This window comes from Polistes dominula, unplaced genomic scaffold, assembly GCF_049000335.1.
Source record: "Polistes dominula isolate Pdom_NZ unplaced genomic scaffold, Pdom_raw_medaka contig_28, whole genome shotgun sequence".
In the NCBI taxonomy this organism is placed as follows: domain Eukaryota; kingdom Metazoa; phylum Arthropoda; class Insecta; order Hymenoptera; family Vespidae; genus Polistes; species Polistes dominula.
The window spans coordinates 6,392,388-6,411,193 of NW_028300879.1; the positions used below are offsets into that span (position 1 = coordinate 6,392,388).

At 40.4% G+C, this 18,806-nt stretch overlaps 1 protein-coding gene across 8 annotated transcripts in view; it reads left to right on the top strand.

Moving 5' to 3' along the window:
- LOC107068774 (uncharacterized) overlaps nt 1–18,806 on the top strand; it is an 82,070-nt gene that overhangs the window by 47,879 nt on the left and 15,385 nt on the right. Inside the window, exon 1 of one of the 8 annotated variants that reach the window (XR_016176261.1) lies at nt 7,500–18,715. The exons of the other annotated variants lie outside the window; for them this stretch is intronic. The gene's annotated coding sequence lies outside the window, so the exon portion shown is untranslated. Of the gene's footprint in view, nt 1–7,499; nt 18,716–18,806 lie in introns of those variants that run through there. 8 annotated transcript variants of the gene reach the window in all.

The following is an 18,806-nucleotide window of genomic DNA, read 5'->3' on the forward strand; positions in this document are numbered from 1 at the left end:
TAAATTGCAGTAGACTAAGCGTCGGCAATCGCGGAGAATACGCGCGAATATACGTTCACGGGATGTTGTACATACGTCGTCGCACCTGGCCGCATCGCGGTGTGGGTGCCACGAGGAAGAAGGCAAGAGGGCCGTCGAAACTAATGTATGCACCCTTGTAATACGCACAATAGAGTCCGCGATCCGAGGAGGGACACCTGAGCCTGCAGCCGCAGCGGAGCGTTATTCGAGCCGGCTGCTCGTTCGATAATCGCGCCTTGCACCACCGATCGTTCTAACTGCCGCTAAAAAGAAATAAATTAAATAAAAAAAGAAACAAAAGCAAAGAAGGACGAGATGAGAGAGAAAGAGAAAAAAAAGAAACAAGGATACTGTGCGAGTAATCCTGTGTAAGTTATTTCGCGTGTATCACAAGGACAATAATCGGCGAGCGACGATGATAACGGATCGAACGTGTAGGAATAAAAAAGTCTTGTTGTTAGCATACCACCGTGATTATTTTCATTATAGTACCTACATACGTACGCTCGTTGGAAAGATCGTTATCTCAACTTTGTGCCTTCCCACTGTGCGTGCGCGCGCGAAGTCCTGACTTAGATTTCATGTTTTTTCTTAATGATTCGAGCAATTAGCCACGCTGAGTGCCCTGACTTCTCGTCGTTCCGGCGAACTACTTCGTCTCCTCCCTCTTCCTTTACATCTAAGATCCCCGCATCGCGCATCGTCATTTTTCCTTCTTCTCTCGAAGATAAACGACGAAGCCGACGGACTCCGACTGGAAAAAAATGATTGCAACTCGTTACCACAATCATGTCTACAACGGTATTGCTCGTTAGATTCTCTTACTCGATTTCCACTAAATAAAGATAGAAAGGCCACATTTCGATCTAACGAATCAAATAATATAATAGGAGGAGGAACGTGTTTTACCAACTTCAAGGATTTTTGCTTCTCATACTTCTTCTTCTTCTTCTTCTTCTTCTTCTTCTTCTTCTTTTCTTTATCTTGCAAGGCTTTTTCCGAAGATGAAAAATTATCCTAACGAGAGGGAAGAAAAATACGAGAGGGGCATGAAACTCTCGCTAAAAGAAGAGAGAGGGACTTGCCGTGTTTGCGCATTGTTATGTTAACGCCTCGGCAAAGTAACAATCGGCTCGAGGACAATGGCGAAATCCTTTTGGACGAAATAAGAAGGGAGAAAGAAAAAGAGAGAGTAGGAAACGACGTTATCGCATTATCGTATTGCGGTGCGGCGCTGCCTTTACGTAAATTCACGCAAAAGTGCATCGCATTTTCTTTTTCCTTCTTTCCACGACTTACGTCTACGTCTCTTAAAATCTCCTTACCAACGAAGACTACTCTGCTCTTTGCCCTTCCCCTTCGTCCTTGTCTCTTTATTTTCTTTCGCACCCTTTTTAGTATTCTCCCTTGATATAAAATTGCGAGAGATTTCGCACGTTTTGATGATATCCACACATCGACAAACTCGTCACATTCGTTTGATTCTCAATTTCTCATAAAGAAAAATCGTGTTGAAGAAAAAAAAAAGAAAACAGATTTAAACCCTTATCATTTTGTTGTACATTCATTGCGGTCTAACAGTTTTTCGTTGTGCAGGTACTTTTCTGTCTGTAGATACGTAAACTATAGGATACGTTCGGTAAAACTGGCAACCCCTATACTACACGAAGGGATGGTCCCAGAGACAGAGATAAAAAGAGAGAGAGAGGAAAGGGGCGGCTCTTGGATGGGTGGACGAATATGCAAATGTAATTGATATTACTTTTTAAATATTCCCCACTCTCTCCGGCAGCGGCCACCCGTCTGTTGTTCGTTCGTTCGTTCGTTCGTTCTTTAGCAGCAGAGGGTGCGCCTGCTTTATACACTCTTACTCTAAGTGCTTTTTACCTCCCCTTACCGTCGCTACCGCCAACGACGGTCTCCTATACTATCCTTTTTCTCTCTTTTCTCTCTTTTCTCTCTGCTTCTCTTTAGGTGGCATCCCCATAAGCAAGGCTAATTAATAGGCTTTACGAAGAGATAGCTACCGAGATATCTCGGTCAGGATTACCGAAAAGGTTATTCATGTATCTCCTTGGATCTTACGAATCATTACATGTTTTTTCAAGAACCTGACAACATTTTTATCGCGTGATCGTAATCCTTTTGCTGCTTCTTTTTTTCTTTTTTTTTTTTTTTTTATCACGTTCGTAAATATACGGGGATTATTGAAAAAGCTAAAGAAATAAAGATCGGTTCATCGGGTCATAGCGACACGGCAGGCAGCATCGTTCATGTAGATTAGCTTGATAAATTCAGTATAGAGGAATATAACTGCAGAATGCAATATAACCGTCTCCTTTTTTTCTTTCGGATCGTCCGTCAAATACATATCATCTGTCTCTACCTCGTTGATTGATTCAATTCTAGCTAGAGGCGAAATCTAGTAAATTATCATATATTAATTTGCACGCGGTACCCAATGAATCTATTAATTGAATGCACCACATCGACGATCCGTTGATTATGATTAATGAGATCATAATAGGCTTGCCTGCCGGCATTAGATCGGGAAGCACGAGTGACCCGTATTTAATTAGCACTCTTACCGAAGGCAATGTCTTCTTTTTTCGTCGAGTCAACTAAATGAACGCGGATGAACAATGTCCTTCCTCCCGAACATCATTTATCCAGTTAACAAGCATTTACAAAACCATCGAGGCTACTACTACACTTACGGTCCGTCGGTATGACATCCAAGAGACAAATCACAAGTTGACTTTTCAATACTTCAAAATACGAGTATAGATATTCAATAGATTTTCAAAATCATGAAACAACTGAATAATTCAATATATTATCGTTTAATTTTGATATATTTTGAAAATTTATACCCGTGCTACTTTTATGTATCTATTTAAATATTTATCAATTATTAAACATTCATTTCATTTTCATCTAACTTATTGTTAGTAAATATTAATTGAAATTGAAAGTCAAATATAGAAATTTCAATCAAATTGTCAAGTTTTAATCGTGATTTTATAAGTTTTTCAAACAAATCGATAAAATAATATCAAAAAAATCTTAATTAAAGTAAAGAATCATTAGTTTTTTTTTGTGATATTGATAAAAAGTTAAACTAACCGGTCTAATCTTTTTCTTATAGTAAAGAACAACGTGCGTAGGCAAACGTCATAAATTCATTCGGTCTGATGTTAAAATAAGTTTTACGAGTTAGTAAATGATAACGTTCGAACGAAAGGAAAAGAAAAAAAGCAGAGATAAAAATCGCGAATATTTTCTTCTGGTAACAGAGGCGTCGAACGATCGTGGAAGTCTTCGATCGTCATTGCGATAGCTCTTAGAAGAGAAAATCGTTTCAATTACTTGTATACACGTATATAGGTACGAAATACGATAATCTCAAAGGCGTATCGCACGCCTTAATAGAATGACGTAATATCGTAATGGTAAACGGCTGTTGAGTCTTCAGGCTCTTTCTCTTTTTCCTACGTCTAGCCGAGCTTGAGCAGCTGTTTGAACGTTTAAGTAAAGAGAGAGAGAGAGAGAGAGAGAGAGAGAGAGAGAGAAAGAGAGTAAGCGTACACCGGCATGCTGGCAATAAGATTTATGATAATGCGTCGTCAGGAATAATTAGGTGTATACATACCGCTCTCGTATTATACATAGCAACCGAGAGCATACACCTATATTCGCGTAGCGCACTAGGCAAAATTTCCGGCCACGGTCGGGGAGGAAATGCACGGAGCCAGATCATTGGCAATCGCTCAATTAAGACCGTCTTATAGTAAATATAATATTTTAACAAGAAGTAAACACGACAGCGTGCAACTGTTTACATCTCACTTAATATCATAATAGCGCTTTTCCCTATTCCTTTTAATTTCCCGTATAGCTTTCCTTTTAATCAGTTGCGGCGCGCATATTTTATCAAAAGTAAACTTTTCCTTGAACCTGAACGAAAAAGGATACTCGTACGTACGCTCCCTTTCTCAACCGTGGAAAAGAAGAAAATGGAGAAAAAATATATGATGATGACGGCGACGATGCCGACTGATGATGAGGAGGAGGAGGAGGAGGAGGAGGAGTATAAGTGTAGTTGCGTGCCACGAGTAGATAATTATCAGGTTTCCCGTGGTAACCCAGCAGTAGAGCAGAGCAGCGATGGCGGATTCTCTCGACTTGCTTGCTCGCTTCGACTATGAAGGATTCAGGCATTCGGGCATTAAGGCGACGCCACGGTACGATGTTTCCGTCACACCAGTAGTTTCAACGCCAATTAAACACCCGCTTGTCAAGGAGACACCAGGAGAGAAAGAGAGAGAGAGAGAGAGAGAACTAAGGGGGACGCCCACGCACGCATCAAGCTCCGATTCGTTCGTTGTCGCACGCAATACATTGCCCTCGCACGAATTCCGATTATTATTACTTCTCATCGCAATGGCTAACGAGAAACCATGTGACTAATTTTAGGATAAAAAAATTCTTTTTGAATATTTACAATTAGTTGAAGAAATTCCAGAAGGCAACGTTTTTCAATCAACATAAATATTGCTATTGGATACGCTTTGTATTGTATATTTCATTTTATACAAAAGAATATTATATACCGCATTCCATGTTAACCTTTTAGGCACAACGAGCTACTATAATAGTTTTCGCGGATAATATCTTTTCAAATGTATCATACCTAATGGTATTATTAATTATTAAAGTAAATTAGCAAAGTTTAAGTATGTGTATATCATGTTATTAAGAAAAATTATAATTTAATTATCAAAAACTTGATCACAATGAGAACAGTATTGTTCGTCACACATTGTTGTTGTTAAATAAATTGTACCGTTTACACGTAATTCTTGTTGAACCCTGAAACAACCCCGCGCAACATTAAGCCGTGCCTAAGAGGTTAATACGACTTACGCATTGCAGTCATTTCTTATAGTTTATACATTCTGTGAGTAAAAATTTATTAACATCATTTAATTCCGACGATCGAGTGTCGAGGTTTCTTTCGATGTTACCCCAAGATAATCGCTCGTCGTAAATCCAACCCACACACGGCCTTGCAATTAATGATTGTTATTAAATATAAAATCCAAATGAATGCTAGCGATAGTGCGTGCGCTAAATGAATAAAATCTGCTGTAGTCGTAACAACTTGACAAATGTCGTCTTTATCGGCTTACCTCGTCCGCTTTTAAGTGCGTATCGTCGAATCGTAACGCAGCCGGAGTTTCTTTTACCCTCTCCTTCCTTCCTCGAAGCAGGAAAAAAGGAAGAAGAAAAATTACGAATGCATTTAGGTCGGAGTAGGTACGGCAAAATGCGCGATAACAAAAAAAGGTCGTGTGCGTGTCTCGATAAAAAATATATTACTCAAACTTGCGATGTGCGTTTAAACGTATCGCTTAATATAATTCTTTACGCTAAAACATTCTCAAGTCGCGTTCGATACTTTCATAATCTTTTCTTCGAAAATTAGATCGTCTAATCGCTCATTTTATTTAACAGTAATAGATATTGATTTATAAAACTGCGCGCACTCGTTTAAATACTAAATATACATGATATTTTCACCCTTCTGTAAATGATTTAAAAATACGTGATATCGCTACGTACGAGTTTCATAGTAGATAAGCGGATATCAGGTCACTTACAGACATATGTCCAGACTAACTGAATGATATTCTTTATCAACGATCATTCTCTGTAATACTTTGAACTTTGCACCGATCGTCCTTGATTCTGATGTTTTCCATTGTTCTCGATAAATCGAATATGAATGTGGTTAAAACAATTCTCTCTTTTTTTACCTTTTTCCGAGAAGAAAGAACTCTTTCGTGCGGCGAGAAAATTAGCCTAAGCACGTGGAGAACGGAAAAGCGACTCGCCCCTTGGACAATCAGCCCCCCGTGGCTTTGGTAGCTTAGGTTCAACGTCACTTTTAATCACGTCCCAGTCTTGGGGTGCACGCCACTGGCACCCATGGGGCCGTTTCATTGAAACACCCGCTTGTTGAATATTCGACTGCTTTATTAAAACCATTCCTATCATGCATTCTCTTCTTTTTCTTCTTCTCTTTCCTTCATCATTTCTACTGTTGTAAAGAAAATTATCAAAGAAGCTTTAAGAATAATACTCGAACTCACAAATAAAAGAAATTTGAAAGAAACGAGGATTGCGATCGTTTTACGAGTTGGTCAAGTTATTTTGCAAAGGGAAAGTTGAAAGAAGAGGATGTCGCGAGTATGCAAGAATAGATTGCACATACCCAAAGTCCGCCATGATATCTTTTCGCCGACGGACTTTTACGCAAGAGGAAGACCGTCGATTATCTCGATCACATCACCGTTTCACGAGCTAATTAGCTATCCTGCTACTTGGCAAATGGCTTCCGCGAATCGCCGAATCGTATTCGCCCCCTCGTGCTTGCTTGCTTGTTTTTTTTTCTCATTTAGAAATCTTACTCTAGTTGAAATACTACGTAGAACTCGTATCCTAAGGATTTCCCGTATTTTACTTTTGCCTCCTATGGAGAAGCGAAAAATAGAAAGAAGAAAGGAAGAAAAAAAAAACTAAGAACGAGTAACACTATGCGACATCCTATCGCGAACGCATACAACGGCATCTTTTATTAAACTCGACCCTTCTTCTTAGGGGATGAGGGTGCTACCCAGGAACATCCTGGATTTATCCCTGAGAGACCTTCTATCATTTTAAAGCCTGCTGTGATCAAATTAAACGGCCGATTTCATGGGAGAAAGGAATTATCGATTGCTCGGAAAAGTTTTTTGAATCGATCGTTTGACGATTCACTGTTGTTAGGTAGAATTTCGCGGTGACATATTGGAAGATGATATAACATCGATGGAATCTTCCTCTACGAAAAGAGTCATTCGACGTCGAACTTCGTAGTCGTAAGATCGACGATGGATCGCAATCGGCGACGCGTGGAAACAAATAGCATGATCGTTGGTTGAGGCCTCGACTTAGCAGCTACACCAACAAGTGTGCGCGAGCGCGAGCACTCGTGTATTTGCACGCGGAATAATAATCAGCTATCGGATCTTCGACGATGCACGTTCTTCGCAAATGACGTGTCAGGTGCAGTCGTTGCGCATCGTTCCGCAATGCGGGGCCCTCTTCTTTCGCCTTATTACTCTCTTTCTCTCTCTCTCTCTTTCTCTCTCTTTCTTTCTTTTAAAGTCCAACTCCAAAAGTGTCTCTTGTCGATTGTCGTTAGTTCCTCAACAATGACGACCAACTTCCTTTCAACTTTACAATCTCAAAATCATAATTACCAACCCTTTTCCTATCTTTATTTCTTATTTAATAGTTGAATACCTTTACCATACCTTTAAAAAATACGTGACAAATCACTATAATCATTCTCGTTATTATCATATAATATCTCTGATTAAAGAAAAATAACCATTCGAATATAATCGAATTACTGAACGATCCGTGATGCATCTTATCACCGATTAGCGATGTCAGTGAGGTTTCTGACCATAAATATCATTGAATTTCAGCCTGAATTTATGTCGAATTTTGCCGAATAAGAACAAAATACAATAATATTGAGAAATAATCGTTAAATCCAAAAGATTACGGTAACTGCGAGAATACACTCTTCTCGATCGTAGAACAGTAAAAAGAAGTGTAGAAAGAGTTAAAGCAACGGCATTGCGGCATAGCTCGTTGATCATAGCGGCGCGGACGAATAATCGAGAAGAGGCATAATAGAAAGCACGTTGTTTCCCACGGCGCGGCGATTTGCGGCTCGTCACGAATAGCATGACGGTGTAAGCGTGACGAGAGAAGGACGAAGAGGACGCCCTTACTTTCCGTGAACCTTTATTCGTTGACAAGGAGAAAAGAGAGGAAGGGAAATGCTAGAGACGTTTCTAGCCTAGATCCTGACCCTTAATCATGACGTAATAATACCCGATCACGAAAGATATTGCACATTTCCGCGGAATCACTGCTATTTCATGCTGGTAACGAAGAAGAGAAAAGAGAGAATACCAAAGGAAAAAAGAAGAAGAAAAAGAAAAAGGAAAAGAAGAAGAAGAAGAAGGAGAAGGAGATGCACCCGTCCTCGGTTGTTTGACTTGGTTCTCTTTTACTGTCCGTCGACATGCGATCCAAAATCCTCGGCTCGGTTATTCCTATCGAACGACTTTTGATCGTTTCACTCTTGTCCTGCTTTCTAGCCTTCGCTAGTAATCCTAAGGAATCGAAGGATATAGGACGAAAAAGAGGATCCCTTAGAGAAAGGGCTGTTCGACAGAACGGGTTTAAAGCAGCCGTTTTTACGCGACAGTGAAAGAACAATTGGAAAGAGATCGGTGATGGGCCCAAAGGCGATGGGTTTGAAAAGACGAGACGACGTAGGCGTCCGTCCTACGGGACCGCACGAAAACGAAGAAAAAGAGAGAGAGAGGGAAGGATAGAGGTGGAAGAGAAGGGTGCCTCGAGCCAGCCGCACCATTAATCATCGGGGTAATTCCATAGATGGCTCTTGGCTGCTCCGAGGAGCGAGCGATGCATGCCAAACTTGCCTCGTGCTTTGCTTGCCGAACGAGCTGCGAAGAGATGCATTCGTTTCTGCAAGAGAAAAGGAGAGATAGATAGATGGATAGAGAAGGGGAGAGAAAGAGTATAACAGAAAGAGAGCCTCGAAACGAGGCCTTTTGAATGATATGTATCGCTCGGTGGTATTCCGGATGAGGGAACGTCTCAATGAGTATCGAAATATTCCCTCATTCTCTTTTTCTCTTTCTACATAAGTACAGTTTCACCTCGTAATTTTAAAAGCTATTCTCGGGTCTTGTTTTACAAGATTGTACGAGTATCTTAGCATGTTTCAAATTAGATATGGGTAACCATGAGTAATTAGTAATCGATATAACCGGTCGTTCTTCGTTGTATATAACTCTTATCTACCCTTATGATCTAAAAGTTGAATCGTTTGAAAAGATGGATCCTAATCGGAAAAGTATAAATATCAATTCTCTGTTATCGTGGAATAGTTGGATGAAATTGAACGTTAACGAGGTAGAACGAGTCGTTAAAACCTTGTTGCGGGCCCGTCCGTACAACGTCGCGTCTACTCTCTGGGCGAGTTTCTTCCTTCGCAAGAAGTCTCGTACATACACATATAATACTCTCTTTCTCTCTCTCTTGTTTAGTTCGGCTCGTTGTTAAATCCGTCGAAGAACACGTCGAACGTAAAATAAGGGATCTCAAGGAGGAGGAGGAGGAGGAGAAGGAGGAGAAGGAGGAGAGGGAATCGCAAAAAAAGATCGAACTCGTCCGCAGAGACACGGTGGCCACCGGGCCGTCCGAACAATGTCAGGAGTTTAATCAATGCATTTAGCCGAATTCCTGTCTGGCCCAAATAAAAGGCGAGACGAGGGGAGTTTAAGCGCAAAAAACGGGCACCGCACGTCGCGGCCGCCCACCAGCACCAGCACCACCCCCACCCTCTTCTTCCTCCTTCTCGCTTTGTCTCAAGCAGGACTTTTCGACCGTCTGCCCGGTCTACGAAAGTTGTTAGGTATTCCGCGAGTGTACTCTCTCTCCGGCCGAACGAAGGGAGGGGACGAGGTCTCTTCTTCGAACGACGTACGTCAAGTACGAAGAACGTTGGACGAGCGACGGCCGTAGTCAGCCAGCCATTCGTCGACGACGAATTTCTAACATCGGCCCTTTCCATTCACGATTTCTCTTCGGCCCGTCGTCGTCGTCGTGCAACCAGAATCCTCCACTCGTTCTCCTTCTTCATTCCTCCTCTACGTTTCTTTTTATTGTTTTTACAAAAAAGAAAAAAACAAAAATAATCTCTCCTAACATCTCTAAACGCATCTAAGAGTAAGCTATGAATTTCATTGAAAGTCGACGAAACTACTGTGCTTCCTTCTCTTTCTCTTTCTTTCTTTCCTCATCTCTTGCTCGCGCGTTTTATCTGCGTGGACATCTAGGATGGCAGTTGACTCTTTTGGTCAAAAAAAGTCAGAATTTCCGACGAATAAATTTTTGAATCTCAGCCACGCGTAAGTTTCATCTTCCTTTTTGTCCTCTCTCTCTCTCTCTCCTCTCTTCTTTTTCCATCTGATCATCGAAATACCCTGTGTCCTATTTTACCATTTTCATAAGAAAATTCAACAATACGCGTCACGTATAAATCTTTCTCTCTCTCTCTCTCTCTCTCTCTCTCTCTCTCTCTCTCTCTCTCTCTCTCTCTCTTTCTCGGCAGGCGACTAAATCGGAACGAAGTAATAAATATCGCGAGAGCAACGGGGCAAACTTTGATTCATGCTCTCCAAAATCCTTTTGGAAAAATATATAGAAACTTGTCGAGTTAAAATCTTGCAAGGATTTTTTGCTAAGGATTTGAAGATATTCATTACACAAAATAAAAAAAATGACAAATCACGTTGAATTCTTCTATCGTGAATTAGGAAATATAAATGAAACATCACATCGAACAGTACCCGTAGCGGTTTCCGATGAAAAGGAGGATAACACCTTCTTAGTATTTGCCATGGAAAATAAGATATTACATTTCTTCGTTGCTTCCATGAGAAACGATTGAGTTATCGCATTTCTTATCATCATGATTATCATCATAATCATCATTATTATCATCATCGTTGAACACATACCGGTATCTCTGCTTTTCCGAGCGCGATCCTACGTGTTACGCACGAAAATCTTGTACAAAGATAGCAGTGAACAGCACCACAATGCCGAAGGCGATCGTAATTTTTCCTGAGAATCTAATTGTACGAACGGTTGGTGCTCTCGTCTCGAGCAGATTGCGCGTTTTCTCGATAATAAAACAGAGAGAGAGAGAGAGAGAGAGAAAAGTTGTAATGAAGTAACAACCACGAGAATACTGTTACTTCGACTGTAGCGTAGCTTGCTCTCGGAAAAATCATTTCTTAATAGAATAATTAGTCGAGATAGGTAGTAATAATAACGAGATAGTAGTAACATTTTAATCCGTATAACGTGATATTACTCTTTCCAAGGTGGAATCTGATAACCAAGCCAGCAATAATTGGATCCGATGCATAAACCATTCGTTTTTCGTGTATAGACTCGTTAAGCGACTACTTTCCGAGAAACGGAAACGCCTGGACGCTCGTAATGTAACGTAGTCGTTAATGTCCACGGCCTTGAACGATCTTAGCAAGTTAATGGAGAACAAGCACCGTTCCGATTCGTTTCTATTCGTATCGTTGGAAATTTTCCGTCTCTCTCTCTCTCTCTCTCTCTCTCTCTTCTTAGTCTTTTTTCCAAGCACGCTTTACGTCTACCATTTACAAAAGCCTAATTCTTTTTCTTTTATCTCCTTCTTCCTCTTTCTTTTTTCTTTCGAAAAGGGAATAATAAGCCTTCTCGCGACGTTCGCGCTAGTCAGAGAAAGAAGAAAACTTAGAAAAGTCGAGTCTCGAGTAAACTCGGAATCGTGGGATAATCCGAGATGATCGTCTAATAGCTTTAGGAAGGAATCGACGGGGGGATAGGCGACTACTTAAAATTAGCATAAGCTCAGACTTGCCGACTAACGAGCGGAAGAGACGAGACCCCAAAAGTGCTGTGACGAGGCCAAAAAAAAGTAATGACAAAAGCTAACATCGTTCGTATCCCGAAGGAACGTGTTCTTTCAGATGGACAAGACATTTTTTTTTCTTTTTTTTTCTTTTTTACTTTTACCAACTTTTTTATCTCCTTTCTTCTTTTTTTTTTCTTTCTTTCTTATTATAAATACGACGCTTCGTTAAAAATCGCAAAAGATACCTAGAGTACGATTACGAGCGTACATATCGCGTTGCTATTTACGATCTGCTCTTCGACCTGTTTTAAGTACGTAGTACTTAATTAACTCGTGTAATTAATACATTCTTTAGAGTAAAAGGAAAGTATCTTTTTCACGCTTTTCCTTGCGTAAAGCAGCGTAGCGAAGCAGACGGAGCCGAGCCACGGCACTTTTGATCTAATTTTCTTTCTCCAACTAAATCAGTGTTAAATCGTAGAGAGACATGTAACGTTAAAGGGAGAAACATACTACAGATTTAAGTATATAGAAAGAAGAGATCCAATCTGATCAGCGACGAAATAAAAAGACAACAACAATATAATACAAGAAAAAAGAAATAAGAAGTATAACGTTGTAAAAGACGTCAAGCACAGCCTCGCTTTTTCCAAGTCCACCGAAAGTCGTAAAACGTCCAGCACCCACGTAGAAACGTGTATCACGTAGCCGGTGGCTCGACCGTGAGTTTGTGTACGTATTATCACGTACGTACAGTCCGTGATACCAGTCCTTTTTCGAATGAAGATAGATACTTTTATAAGAAACTTTTGACCATCATTTTTTTCTAACTTTGTTGTTTCTGTTTCCTAATAGAGCTAGAAATATCAACAGTTTTACTTTTGAAGAAATATCATTGCATTAAATGTGAATTCAAGAAAGCAATTTGGCTAACAGTGAGAAGTAAAAAGAAATGTTGGTAGTAATGGTGTGGGGGACTGTACCTTACGCATAGAAGCTCCGGTGTATACGTGCTCCGTCGTTCGTTTGTCCGTCACGAGTGCGTGCGCGAACGAATGTCCGGACGAGACAAGAAAGAGAGAGAGAGAGGGAGAGAGAGAGTAAGAGAGAAAAAGATCCTCGATCATGGGACAAAAGTCGGGCCTACGTCCCGTGGGAACGCGGAAAGTCACGCTCCTTTAAAAAGTACGATCCGCGGTGCACGTTCCGTCGGAGCAACTCGCGGATTCTCGAGTCGTGCTTGAAAAATACGCAAGTTGTACGTGTTCCTTCGACTTGGTCTCCTTTCGTACCGTATTGTCAGATGGATTATAGGAAAAGGAAAAAAAAAATAACAAGGAAAAGAAAAAGAAAAGAAAGAAATGAAAAAGTATATTTACTTTTCCTCTATGCACGGAACAAAAACTAGACGAATTCAACGGCATTAGAAGGAAATGCAGCAAGTTTCTTTTTTTTTTTAACGCAATTATCGCGCTGAATATTTAAGCGCGCTTAAGTGTTAGCGGAAGAAAATGAAATTCTTCGAGTACACGCGAGACGTATTATAATTCGATTAAGCAGCTCATTAACCCCAAGAATACGGTATAATTATTTAATCTCTGACGAAGAACGTTTAGTCATAGTAGAGTTTCCATACTAGTATAACATAGTTGGAAGTATTATTTTTTCCCTACTAATAAAATAACGATGAACTAAAGAAAAAGGGAAAGAGGAGGAGAAGTGGAAGGGACGATCAGCTCGTTAACTCTGTGGGCATCTGTGAAATCGCGCGGACAGGTCAGGTGTATCTTGCTCAAAGCGATGCACCTGTCCAAGAGCAAAGACGAGTAGAGCCAGGTTGCTGTTAGTTCATGGCGTTTCATTTTATAGAAAGGTGCTTCTATCAGAGATCTATCAAATTGCCCTGGCAGATAAGAAATTAGGGGAAGCGTAGAGCCGACGAAAAAGCATCCGTGACGGACACACGCTCGGCTATTATTTTGGCAGCGTCACCCTCGATCTCGTTTCGCTCGAAATATCTGCTTCCTCTTTCAACCGATCCTTCTACCGATTTCGTAGAGCCTCACCTGCTCGAGAAACGTGAAATAGCTTCTCGCACGACACATCTGAACTATCCTACTCATAACGTCTTACTTTTATTATCCCTCCTTCTATAAGCGCCGTTGCACGACGATCGAAAATGCAAACAAACGGGCCATTGCCTTCGATTTTTTTATGTTTACCAATATTTATTAACTTATAAATGAAGTAATTAGAGCGCAATAATAATTCAGTTTGACAGATAATTAGAACAGGGAACAGAGTAATTGAGTTAATTGAGAGCAAGATTGTATATATATACGCGTTGAAACGTTACGCAAAGCTTAACCTGATATATAGAACCGTTCGACGCGCACAGATGCATACTCGTTCGTATACGTAAGTATATACGAGTCTCTCTAATCGCCATAATCACAATTATTCCTCGATGGAAATAATACGAAAAGAGGAGGAAACTTTGAACGGTCTTGGCGCGTCACTATCGTCTTGCAATCTCGGAAAGTCTACTGTTCGGATCGATCTGTTAACCGTTGATTACTTCCGTTCTTTTGTAGGAACTTTGTATAAACGATGAACCAGGCCTTTTTACAAACGATTTTAATTTTCCATCAAATACAGCGGGAACTTGTCATCTATTTCTTTATTAATTAAAAAAAAAAGATTAAAAATGTGAAAACTTTTATAATATTAGAAGAACGAAATTCATTTACTTCTATAAATATTTACGAAATTATTTATGTCTACGTTGCTAAACTTCTTCCATCGATATACAGAGGATCCCTCTGTGTCAATATATTTTATAGGTTTTAGTAAAAAGAAAATACTATTATATATAAAATTAAAAAGTTGAGAATAGTATTGCATTTGCGATTATTGCGGACTATAATTAAATAATTATTTCTCACAGATATTAAACAGATATTAAACAGGATATTATTTAGTTCTAAAAGTGTTGTATCTTCCTTTAATAACACCAGACATTAAACAGATTAAATATAAATATTGTAAATTTATTCCTACATTAAATCGAAATAACCGCAAATCCGATTTCATTACCTTTGTATTTCATATTTTTGTTATAACTTTTGAATAAATCTTTAAAAGACCTGTTTACATCAAATTTATTTCTTATCGAGACCCATAAAATAAACTGACAAAATTTGTCCATTAAACATTAGAACATCTTATATGTTCTATTCTAAAAAACAATCGCGGAAGACCGAAAAACAACATCGTCTACGGTGCGACGGGCACATCCTGGACATCTGTTTCAAAATAATTTTCTTCTACGAGGAAAGATAAGAATTTTTCTTTAGCTCTTTTTTTCAATTCAAAAACGACGTATCTACAATAAAGGATCTAACCGTTATGATACAACAGGACGGCAATATCTTCCGATATTCGCAATTTTACGTAAGATACCATCCCACTTGGTGCTCTCACTTATTAAAGCGAACTCAAATAAAGCCAAGACGAGACAAGACGAGACAAGACGACGACGACAACAACAACGATGCGATCTCGTCGATTTGATCTTACGAGCCAGACATAGAACTGGTCTAATGTATACATTCGATACATTTCACATAACGTAACGCGTCGTACGGGAAACCAAGTTTGTTTACGTAAGGGACGCTCGCCTACATAACAATTTTTTTCACTCTCTCTCTCTTTTTCTATCCATTATTGAAAACATTACATCGTTCTTATTTGTATCATCGTTAACAACGAAATATCAAGCTAATAAAATTAAATAGCAAGGGGAATAACGAAGAAGAGGAGTAAAAGATGTTCGAAAGGCAATTAGAGTAATTGTACAAAGAGAAGTTTTGCTTAGCACAAGTTTGTTAGGTCTTTCTCTTCCTCCGTCGAACTTTATACAAGCAGAGAGAGACAGATATGGATGGGGAAACTCTAGGTTCTTAACATAACTAGATAGCATTATGACTTAATTTCTCCATTAACAGCACAGTGGTATCACGTATACGCAATCATAGACCTCAGCATAAAATGCGACGACAAATTTGAGTAAAGAAAGGCGAAGGCGCGGGCGCGCGCACACGGTTCTCTTGCTTCAAGCGGGGAAGTGCTAATTTATCCACATTCCTGATCAATAGCCTTACGCTATCTAATCGAACGATCTCGAATACATCTACATGTTATTAAGGAGCCCGACGTTGCTGTGTGATAGTGCGTTAAACGGGAGAGAATATATTCCGACGATGTGCATAAATGCAACTAAGTAAGTGGCTTTATGCCACCTGTGCCGTCTTTACCTTTGGAGACGTATTAATCGCTCTTCTAACAATTAATTAACGTGAATTATAATGTCATTAACGATCGACACGCGTCGATGGTGGCTTTCCGCAATTTAACGGCATTACCGCCCGTATTTATTCTTTTCGCTCTTCTCTATCTGCTCCATTTATAAAGAAGCGTTAATTATTAGTGCCGATACAAAATAACCTGGATAATAAACAATGTGCAATATCGAATTTGCTGATCTTTAAAATGAACGCTCGAGTTCACGTCACAGATTCCCCTTCGTGTAGAAAAGAAGTAAAGATCGGCATGCAGCAAAACGTAAGGTAGCTCAACGCGATGTAGGCCGCACCGCACGCGGGGGCTATTCAGGCTCGCATTAATTTTGTACCGTTGTCACCGGGAGCAACATGCGTATTCATGAGACACACCGAGGCTTATAAACGTCGGGCTATTAGTGATACGATTAAAATGTGCATTTCTCGGCGTTGTTTTAAACGCAAGCACGACCACGTTCTGGCCGTGTACCGACCGCGAACCAACCGCCACGACACAGCCAGTAACTACTACTACCTACTCCTATTTTACCTAGAAAATATTTTATTTGACCCTTTTCCTCGCAAATGTACATACATTTTCTTTAAACGATAATCAAGTCGAAATAATAAGTTCGAGAGAGCATTTTAGGTTTCGTTGCAATTCGGATGTATTCGGGATGCATTTCAAATGCAAGTTCGTTAGAGCGTCTAACTCATTGTCAGCGTACACAACTCGCCGGGGAAGGTGGCACGAATCCGAATTGTTTATGCGTCGTTTCGGAGTCGAGGCCGGTGTGTCTCGGTGATGCTGTTGTTGGTTGTTTGGCCGGAGAGAAAGAGTCGAGCACACATATATGCGTATCTCACTCGCAGGAAACGCGCATACGCGTATCAGGGAACGATGAATATGCATACCTTAATTCGCGAGGCTAATTGAATAATTTGTAAAACGCGCTGAGGTAGCCCGAACCACTGCGACCTTTTTGCATTCTCCTCTTCGTAGGAGGGAGCACGAGTGCCGCGAGCTCACATCGCTATATATGTATATATAGTCTACTCCTATATATATACCCCTATATATATATATATATATATTCTTCAAGAAGAGTGATCTACCAAGCGTTGTATAGATAGCTTGGCTAAAATGTGTTTCGGCAGCCGCCTCGTCGACTCGTGAACAATTCCGGGAATCAACTTTATTCCATAGGGATACTCTTAATTCCGTGCGATTCTCGAGTCTCGTTTAAAAGATTTTATGAGACACTACGTCACTTTTCTTTTCAACGACTATACGACTCTATGTCGCCTCATCGAAGACGAGAAAAGTCCTCGTCGAAGTCGACCCGGTAGACGAAAGCGGTGCTTCTTCAGGGGTCCTACTCTCTCCCCCTGAGTTGCCTGATGAATGGGCACAAGGCCCTCCTTACTTATGCGATACGTGCCCTCGCCGGCATACATCACTGCCAGCTAACTTTTTTACGGAGCACGATGCGAGTAAGAATATGATTACGCGCGTTAACATTCTTGGAATATCATCCACATGGCCGTCGAGTCCAAGGATCTCTAGGCCATTCGTCTTTCTACGCGAAACGCGCGAGGCCAATGTGGAAGAGGACAATCAAGAGGACGATCAAGAGGGCGATCAAAAAGACTATCAAGAGTACGATCAAAAAGACGTTCTTTTCTCACGTCTAACCCGGCTACACGTTACCTCCAAAAATCCAATCCGATACCCTTCTCCAAATGAAATCAATTGTACGTCGAATCGTTTCAACAACCAACATCGTCGAGTTGGAACAGTTAAACTTGCTTCATGTCTCAAAAGCAAACGTATCTTTCTCCTTCCTCTTCCATCTATCCAATCATTCGTCCATCCATCCATCCATCTATCCATCCATCCATCCAACCATCCATCCATCCATCCATCCATCCATCTGTCCCTCTTTATCGTTCGTTCATTCGTCGAAGAGCAAAGGGAAGAGATACGAGAACGCAGAGGTCCTTTGATCCTCGGCACTCGGTGTCGGCAAACAGGAACTCCGCTGGTGAACGCAGCCACCGCGCTTTAATACCTCATGCAAATTTCAGGAAAAGGGCACCCCCGTTCGCCCTTCCACCACCCCCTCCTCCTCCTTCGACTCCTCACCCTACTCCACAGTGGTGATAGTCCGCTATATTGCTTCCCGAACAAATCGCTATCCGCTTTTCGTCCCCTCGCTTACTCTCTCCTTCCCTTCTCCTGTCGACTTCTGCAACGAAATTTCGGTATTATTTGCTAAACCTTATCGCTCGAGTACCTTATTCCTTCGCGAAACGAACTCTTTGTTAAGTCACATTGATCGAAATCGAATCAAGAATACTTCGATCGAGTAAGACCATAGAAACAAAAGAAATTGATCACTTTCCTATCATTCTTGTACCTTTTAGTAGGATGATTTTTTGCTAACATAAATGGAACACATTCGTGGATATTTTTTGGGTGAGATAAAAAGAAATACGTAGATGTGCTAAAATACCGAGTAGGGTCTTCCTCATCAGTTCTGTGATCTCTTTAAGAAACCCGGACCTTGCTGTTTCCTCCTTTATTCCATAACATTGTTCTTTCTGGTACCAACTCCCCCTCCGATCTACCGAACTCGATATACATACAATACGGTACAATGCGGTATACCAGATCAAGCGTGTAGCTTGCACACATAAGAGCTTCTCTTTCTCTTCTTTGATCTTTCGTATTCTTTCCTTGCTACTTTATAATCGAGCAACGGAGCAAACCTAGGAATTCGTGAGTTGTCTGAGATCGATATTTTTATACTTAAATAGTATCTATCATTTGTAATTATTTATCTATAAATTTAATAAAACATTATAAAATA